This window comes from Phoca vitulina, unplaced genomic scaffold, assembly GCF_004348235.1.
Source record: "Phoca vitulina isolate PV1807 unplaced genomic scaffold, GSC_HSeal_1.0 scaffold106, whole genome shotgun sequence".
Lineage (NCBI taxonomy): Eukaryota > Metazoa > Chordata > Mammalia > Carnivora > Phocidae > Phoca > Phoca vitulina.
Genome location: NW_022589809.1, coordinates 462,688 through 471,897, shown reverse-complemented (window position 1 = coordinate 471,897; position 9,210 = coordinate 462,688). Strand labels below are relative to the sequence as shown.

General features: G+C 47.0%; 1 pseudogene; it reads right to left on the bottom strand.

Moving 5' to 3' along the window:
• Window positions 1-7,508: 7,508 nt before the first annotated feature.
• On the bottom strand, window positions 7,509-8,520 carry LOC116627921 (annotated as a pseudogene).
• Window positions 8,521-9,210: the final 690 nt, after the last annotated feature.

Sequence of the window (9,210 nt, the reverse complement as noted above, 5' to 3'; positions counted from 1 at the left end):
GCACCCAGTCTGTTGTCCTCCCAGACCCAGAGCTGATGTTTTACATTTGAAGGGGAAAGGCCAGGATAACGAACAGGCTCACAGTCTACCCTCCCCCTTCTCCCTTCCCTACTCTGGACTGCATCTGTCCCATGCCCTTTTATATTCCTTCCCCATTCCTGCCATCTCCTGCCTTCTGCTCAATCAACCACCTCCCAACAAAGTAACCCCCATTTTACAGATGAAGGAATGGGGATTCAAGGGGTGAGCAGCTCCGGGGTGCCAACCGTTCCAGGAGCCTGATGTTTGTAGAACCCAGGGTATGATGAGCAGGGTCTGAGCAGCTAAGCACAGGAGATTCTAAGTGTTGGAATCACATAAGCGACCCACATCCCCCTTATATTTAAGTGACCTAGACTCCACCAGCCTCCAGACTCCTGAAAGCAGCACCCTCAAATCAGCTCAGACACCATCAGAGGCAAGCCTCCCATGTCCAAAGCCCCTGAAGGTCACTTCTCATCCCAAGAAGAAGCTTTCTCATGGTTCCATCTATTTATGCCCAGGTGTTATGAGCACACTGTCTTGACTGAGATCAGCCCAGAAGTCACAACTCTAGGCTTTTCCCCTGCAACCTCAACTGGAGCCACATGTGGGCCCCAGCTCACTGGGATCTGTGGCTCACCTGAGCTTCCAGCCCTCATCCCTGGAGCCAAGATGGACCATTTTCCAGGAGGGTCTGACCCTGGAATGTCACCTTCCAACTCCCTTCTGACCCACAGTGTTCAATTTATCACAGAATCTCGGCTCTGCCTCTTGGAAGTGGCCCTTATCCTTCATGTCCAAGTAGACCCTACAGTCTCCAAGGTGCACCTGTCCCCAACTCTCTCCCACTGTGCCTTACTATGTACAAACACACAGGCACCTAAAGCACCCAGTGTGAATCCCAAATGTCTCCCCCAATACCTGCAGTGTTACTTTGGTCAGAACAGAGCCCACCATCCTGCCCCTCACACTGCTCTGCCTACCGTGCTGACCCCACAGCTCCTCGCTCAGAGATAGGGAATGGTCCCATGCCTCTGGACTCTCTCCACCCTGGTTCCCTGGCCTTGTAACAGTTACTCTTCACCAGCCTGTATCACACAGGAACCTGTCATGGAGAAACACCTGCTGTCGTGGCCACAGTTTGAAGCTATAGCATCATTGTCCCATCTCAAGTTTAGCAACAATCTGCTGGGAGATCTCAGCCAGAAATTCTCTATGCAGAAATCTTTGTGTACAGACATACTGCTTGTTTTTTCCATCCAATCATAATTGTGCTGATGTCAGTAGCTGTGCTTGGGTTGTAGAGATCAGTATGTCTGAATGTGTTGATGGGGACAGGCAGGTTTTGCTCAGGGTCAGCTCTGCAATATTCACAGATACTTTCTCAGAGCCATGGAGACCCCTGCCCACCATCAGGAGAATGTGATGACTCATAAGTGTCAATAGTGACTGCAAGCCAGGCTGCACATCACAATCACCCCAGGGTTGTTTCTCATAAATCACTCATTCAGAAATGATCATTTTAAATTCTTTAACCTAATATTCAAATTTATACCATGCCATGATTCCTAAAGATGACCACACTTTCCCCAGCTCTTCTTCTATGTCATTGGGGGGTGGGTGCTTAGACTTAGACTTCTGTGGACACTGTGTGGGAGGCAAAAACTTCCAGGAAGACCTTCTTTTGAATGAAGAACCACTCCATCAAATGAAGCTGAGCCCGCCTCTCACTGCATTGCTTGGTCTCTTGGTTTAAGGCCTCCACCTCTCCCTCCAGGATGGAGCACCTCTTGTCCATCCGGAGAATCTCAGCCAATGAGGTCCTGGGTCTCCACTACTATTTCCTCCCAGTCCCCCTCCTCATTTCCTGATGTGAGTTTTAATTCAAACTCTTCAAACCATTGGTCTGTTTCACATTCTAGGGCATGGTGTCGTTTTCTTTTGAGGAGAACTTTCCAAAAGATGAATAATGCACAGACAGCAGGCTTCAAGGACCTCAGGCTGAAGTTAATCCAAGGTGAAAAGGGACTCAAATGCTCACTTTTCTGCAGAGTTGGAGGGTGCCCAGTCAGAGGGGTTTAGGATAGACTGTTATCCCAGTGGCTTTTTAGCCCACTGTTAAGCTGGGATGGAGGACTCATGGCTTGAAGGCTCCCAGGTGGCCAAGGGACCAATGGACACATGGGTGTAGTGCTAAGCAGGTTTGGAGTTCTTATAGCCTGAGAGCAAGTAGCAATCCCAGTGTTTGTGTTCCCTGGGCTCTGGGGTAAAAGAAGGATCCATGTCCTAGAGCATGTGGTGAGTCTTCTGTCCAGGTGCCTGCTTGGCCAAGCATAGAGCTGAGAAGTTGTTCTCCAGGTCCAAGGGCATGAGGTGAGGCAACTCTCCAGGTAAATTCTTGGCCAAATGCAGAGCAGTGGAACAGGTTTCCTGGTCTAAAGGCACATGGTGATTACATTGTGCAGGTGAGTTCTTAGCAATGTACCAAGCTAGGTTGGTAGTCTCCAGGTCCCAGGGCACAAGGTGAGACCTCTGCACAAGTGCCTGCTTGGCGCAGCATAGAACTGAGATGTTGGTCTCCAGGTCCACGGGCATATGGTGAGCCTGCTGCCCAGGTGCATGCTTGGAATAGTGCAAATCTGCATGATCGGTCTCCAGGTCCAAGGGCAAAGTTGAGGTCAATGTCCAGGCAACTTCTTGGCCTAATGCAGAGCAGTGTAACAGGGCTCCAGGTCCAAAGGCACATAGTTACCCCATTGTCCAGGTGAATACCTGGCAATGGGCAGAAATGTGTTGATAGGCTCCAGGTCCAAGGGCACGTGGTGAGCCTTTTGTCCAAGTTCCTGCTTAGCCTAGTGTAGAGCTGTTTTGTTGGTCTCCAGGTCCAAGGGCACATGGTAAGCCTGCCATCCAGGTGCCTGTGTTGCCTAACAGAGTGCTGAGATGTTGACCTTCAGGTCCAGGGGCAGATGGTGAACCCACTGTCAAGGTGCCTGCTTGGCTTAGCACAGAATGGAGTTGTTGTTCTCCAGGTCCAAGGGCACATGGTGTTCTCTCTGTCCAGGAGCTTACTTAGCTTAGTGCAGAGCTATTTTTTTTGTGTCCCGGTCCAAGGGCCCGTCTTGAGCCTGTTGCCAGGTGTCTGCTTGGCGTAGCACAGAGTTGATTTGTTGGTCACAGGTCCAAATGCTCATGGTGGGCCTGTTGTCCAGTTACATCCCTTTCTCAATGTTGAGCTGGGATGCAGGGCTCATCATTTCTTGGCACTTGGCAAGCCTGGTGTTCTCTGGACTTACTTCCCTTGTACTGTACTGGGCTGACCAGTTTGTGGTATGAGGGTTCCTGGTCCACCCTGTGTCTGGGTGACTACCTAGTGTCAAATGTGCTCAGAGTGTTCCCAGTCTTTGGGTTAAAGGTGGGTGTTCTGTTCTGGGGACTGAATTTCTCTATGTTCTGCTGTGTTCGAGTGTTGGTGTTCTGTGGCCTCCTGGTCAGCCAGGTGTCTGGGGGATTCGTATTTCCACTGCTAAGCTGGTTAGAGAGCTTGTGGTCTGAGGTCCTGTGTTCCAAGGACTCCCACTGTATCCAGCAATGTGGTGATTCCTTCACCCAATATGTACTTGTTCCCTAAAATGCCCTCTCTGCCAGGTGTCTGGTGGCATTGTACACATTGTGCACATCTGGGTCAGCTGGATGTTCAGGGCATTCATATGTCCTGTGCTGAGCCAGTTTGGAGGGCTCCAGAGTATTAGTGTGCTCAGTGCTCCCTCAGGACATGCTCAGCTTTCATGTGTTGAGCCTGGTTGTGACCCCAGTGGTGTGGGGACCAGCTGGCTGAGAATCCACTGTTCTCTGATTCCTAGTGTCCCACTCCCACATGCCAAATGGGAGTGTGTCCCTGAGCAGCTGGGCCATCTTCACAGTGGGAAACAGACCCGGCAGTCACCCGGTGTGGTTGTGGAGACACTCAGGACCACAGAGGGGCACAAAGATAGGTGAAAACATGAAGGTGGACTGCAGAGTGTTGGAGAGAGGCCCGGCGCAGGAGCAGTGGGCAGGGGGCTGACCATGAGCTGGGGCAGAAAACAGGGCAGAGAAGTCGAGGAATAGCAGGAAGAGCTTTGACTGATGCACCATCTCTCTCCTCAGTGCGTTCTGGGCTGTTGCTGTGCTTTTATAATGGCCCTGGGGCATCACAATGCCTTCTTGTGATGTCACCACCATGCCCTGTCCAATCACCAGGATGCCATCAGGTTGGCTTCATTCGGTGGCCAATCACCATGACGTTTGGCTGGCCAATGACTGATGGCTTCACAATGACCTTCATGACATCATTGCCTAGAAACCATGTTTTAAGGAAAACAGGTGAATTTTCCCTCATGATAAAAAATTAATATTTGGGATGTATTTATAGTGAAGTTCATGGTGAGCCTGAAAGGCTCAACCAGTGCAAAGCTATGTGTTTCACCCAGAGTCACCATTCACTGAAATGCTGACACTGATTTTAATGAAGACATGGGCCATTAGACCCCATGAAAAATCACACTTGTGGGGTTGGTCGGACAACATGGTAGTAGAACAGATGCTACTCTCAACTCATCCATCAGAGTTTAAATATAAGTCTAGAGAAGGGTAGAGATTGTGTTTGTACATCTTCCCACAATAAACAGAATCCTGGGAATGATGAAGCTGTGTCACAAGTCATTGCCTGATTGCCAGAATGACATTCAGCTCTCATAGAAGGGGGGCAACAAATTCCAGCCTGTCACCAGGCTCACAGTCTTCATAGCCAGTATCCAATCAGAAAGTACTGGGAGGAGGCTTTAAGTTTGTTTCCTCCCTCCAATATAACTGCAAACTTATCAAGTCATTCTGAAGACCTAAGAAATGAATCAGAGATTGAGCATATAAATGCTACAAGTTGACAAGTAGAAAAGCAACCACTGTTTGGAAGGGAGGAGGGATGGAGACTTGAATCTGAGGATACAGCTGAGGGGAGGGAGTCTGCTTGAGGAAGCTACTGCAAAGTATTATGAGTAATGGGGTGCAAAATTTCATTTTTAGAATTCTGGTAAAGAACGTGTATATATATATATATATACATAATGGAATATTCCTCAGCCATCAAAAAGGATGAAATCTTGCCATTTGCAAGGACATAGAGGGTATTATGCTAAGTGAAATAAGTCAGTGAAAGACAAATACCATATGATTTCACTCATATGTGTAATTTAAGAAAAAAATGAACATTGGGGAAGGGAAGAAAAAAATAAAATATGACAAAAACAGAGAGGGAGGCAAACCATATGAACCTCAACTGTAGGGAACAAACAGGTTGCTGGAGGGGAGGTGGCTGGGACATAGGGTCATTGGGTGATAGACATTAAGAAGGGTACTTGATGGAATGAGCACTGGGTGTTCTATGCAACTGATGCAATCCTAAATTTAGACTCTGACATCTAAAAAAAAAAAATTGGAATGTGTTCAGGAACCTTCCATATTTGTTCCTCACTGACACATAGCAATCTCCCATCACTTACTTGTTGAAGGACTGAGCTGCCAGATGAAGCTGTCTCCTCAAAGAGCAGATACACAGGGCCTGGAGCTCAGGGGAGTGAAGATTAAGAGCAGAGAGGTGCTCTCTGAAGCCAGGGGATAGATGGGCTTCCCCGTGAGGACCGTGAAGAGAAGAGCATGTGGGTTAGGACTGAACACCACTAAAGGGGCACACAGGAAAAAGCCGGGAAAGGAAGCTGAAATAGAAATCAGTGAAGAAGGGAACTGGAAGTAAATTATCACAGAAGTGAAGAGTGGGGTGTCCTCAAAGAGACCAGAGTTACCTGCTGCCCCTAGACAGGCTGAGTGAGGCTAATTGCAGCTGGATTGCATTTGGATTTCTTTGACTCTCAGACAAACCCAATTCTGTTTTATATATATTCTTTCTGACTTATTATTTTTTTAATTGAAGCTGCGTTGACAGACAATATCATGTTAGGTTCAGGCGGACATTATAGTGATTGGACAAGTTTTTACCTTATCCTACACGCACCACAAATGTAGCTTTAATCTGTCATTCTAGACTCTGTTACAATACCATTTACCACATTCCCTATGCTGTGCCTTTCATCCCCGTGAGGTGTTCATCCCATTAGGGGAAGCCCGTGTCTCCCACCCCCCTTCACCCATTTCTCCCATGCCCCCCTCGCCTCCCCTCTGGCAACCATCAGTTTGTTCTCTGTATTTATAGGTCTGATTCTGTTTTTTTTTTAGTGGTTTATTCATTTGTTTTGCTTGGCAGATTCCACATAGGAATGAAATCCTATGGTATTTGTCTTTCTCTGTCTGACCTATTTCACTTGTTTATGCCCTCTGGGTCCATCCATGTAGTTCCAAATTGCAAGATCTCATCCTTTTTTGTTATGGCTGAGTAAATTTCAATTGTGTGTATATACCACCTCTTCTTTATCCATTCATCTGATTTTTTTTGCAGATAGTAAGGTTTTTTTTTTTTTTTAATTTTTCAATCTTCCAAAAAAAAAAATCACACTATACTCATATCTATGTACAGTGTGGACATTTTCAGAGGACTTACATTAGGAAACATTGTTTCTCTTCACCCCGTGACAATAGTTCATATGCCATAATAACACTTTGCTACAACAATCCGTCAGCAGTCATACAGACATGATTTTACATTTCGACACAAGGAGAAAATCCACGTTTTCCTAGGACTTCCTTTCCTCATAGCAGCTGCCTGTTTCCAGTCTAGCAGAGCAGGTCTCCACACATGCTTTTAGAAACATCAGCTTTTAAACTCTAACAGTGTCTATATTCAAAGTCCTATCCATTCCAGATCCAAACATAAATGAGGAAGTTGCCATTTACAATAACAACCAATGGTTTATTAATGGGTTTGCTGAAGGTTACCCACCAAGATGTGTAAAATATTGCATTAAAGGAAAAATAAACCTGTCTTAAAGCAGACTTGTTTACATTATAGATCTGAAAACACGCTATACATAAAAGTGTCATTTTTTTTTACAAATTAACTAATTATATTCAAATTACAGCATTTCCACAAATCTAATGAAAAGAACTGGTTTGGGAAAGTTTGAAAGGCTTTCACATCTCAGTCCCGCATGGCTCCAGCTGCCACAGGCTGCAGCGATGACACCCCGTGTGCTGATATACAGTTCGAGGTCTGAGTAGGCCATGCTCTCCCCTTATGTCATATTACCTGTTGCAGACCAGTGAATTCTTTGAGATGAAAAAAAAAAAAAAAAAAGTCAGGACGCAGCAGACTTTGATAACATATAGCATCTGAAATTGTTCAAAGGTCTGAAAATAGTGTTATATGCAATTCTGAAACTTGAAACACATAAAATCTGTTTCTTATGCTGGGTTTTGACATCACTGGGAAAAATACCCATCACTAAACCCTGATACACGTTCTTAGCCATTCGACAGTCTTCTGTCATGGTCAGTGTTCATGAGGCAAAGCCTGACCCAGAATCTTTGTTCACATTTTCTCCAAGGTCTACTCCATGCACAGTGGCCATTCTGCTTCTGTCTCCTCCCGTGGGCATGAGTATCAGGGAGTGCCGAGTGTCTGACAGGGAAATGACACCCACGATCCTATCTGCTTCAGTTGTGACCAGCAGCCCACAGAGGTCAGTCCACACTGATCTGTCCAGGATTTCCAGCTTACTGCACTTCACAGCACCCTCAAGACTCTGTGAGCGGTGCTGAGGGTCTGGGTCATGGTGATATCTAAGTTACTGTATGTTCTCTCAGCAGCAAGGTTGGCATCAGACTTGGAATAAATATCTACAACGTATCCTGACTCATGCACCACAGGAAGGGCAGGCAACCATCTTTCTACACAGACATTCAAGGCTTTCCTGATGGGAGTGTCCCGGTGGATGAAGGGATGTTGTGGTGGGTCCCAAATGCAAGAGCATCTGGGTTCTGCTTCATGAGGGCAGGCTTTGACAGATCAGACATAAAATGCTGGAGGAACCATTTGTGGTTAAGTGTATAAAGTGAATTCCCACTGATAGGATCAATAACTGGCAATGTGTGGATTTTATTTTTGATCATTGAGTGTACAGCATGGAAGAGGCTTGCAATTGGAGCTATATTCACTAAAGGCTTACGTTTTTATTGGGGAGAAATCTCCCTCCATGTTTCAATGCTATGTGCCTCTCATTCATAAATCTGTCCCAGGATGACTTATACTGTCTCTGTGGTGTATTTATGAAATCTGTAATTGCTAGCATTCCTACAAAACTTTGTTTTGTGCTCCCTTGCAGTGGCCCTGATGGAAACTATTTGGCTGATAAGGCAAAGAAGCCTTTCTAACTTGTAATGTAGTATAAGAGACAACATGCTTTGAAGGGGTTGGAATGATGTGGTGATCCTTGTGTGACCTCATGAAGTGCATGAAAACTCACATTCTGAGTCTTGTGCTTCTTCTTCCAACTGGGATTTCTCTTGCATGCTGATTTCATGGTCCAGGGGCTGCAGCCCGAGCTGCCAAGGAGGAGGAGGACCAGGATCTGAAGGTACTTCTAGGTGATTCTCTGGTCATAGGTGTGGGGGCACCGGAGTGTGGGCTGGGACTCCTCAGGGTGCAGGTGGAGTGCAGGGACCTGAGGATGCTGGTGGTTTGTCAGGGTGTGGGAAGCTGGAGGTGCTGGAGAGGCCGTGGGGCACATAAGCACCGGGTTATGGGCTAGGACCCTCTGGGAGGTGCAGACAGAGTGTGGGGTCATGGGGTACAGTTGGGGTCTGGTGGCTAGGCATGCAGAGAGGTGGTGGTTAGGCTGAAGGGCAGCCTTCATCCATTCATTACTGGATGGATACCTGGGTTGTTTCCATATCTTGGCTATTGAAAGTCATGCTACAATAAATGTAGGGGTGTATGTATCTTCACACTGAGGGCACCCATGTCGGTTAGGTGAAGCTGAAGTGGATACACCTGGTGGCACAGGGCTCTCTGCAGAGGGTGGCTGGAGTGGAGGTGGATCAGGAGCTGAGGTTTTCTGGGGTGCTCTGCACAGGGGGTGCCCTGGTCAAACAGCTGTAGCTGAGGTGGGTGTGGGCTGGAGTGTCCCAGGGCTCTCTGCAGGGAAGGCACTTTGGGAGGATAGCTATAGCTCAAGTGGATTCAGGATTGGGGAGGGGTCC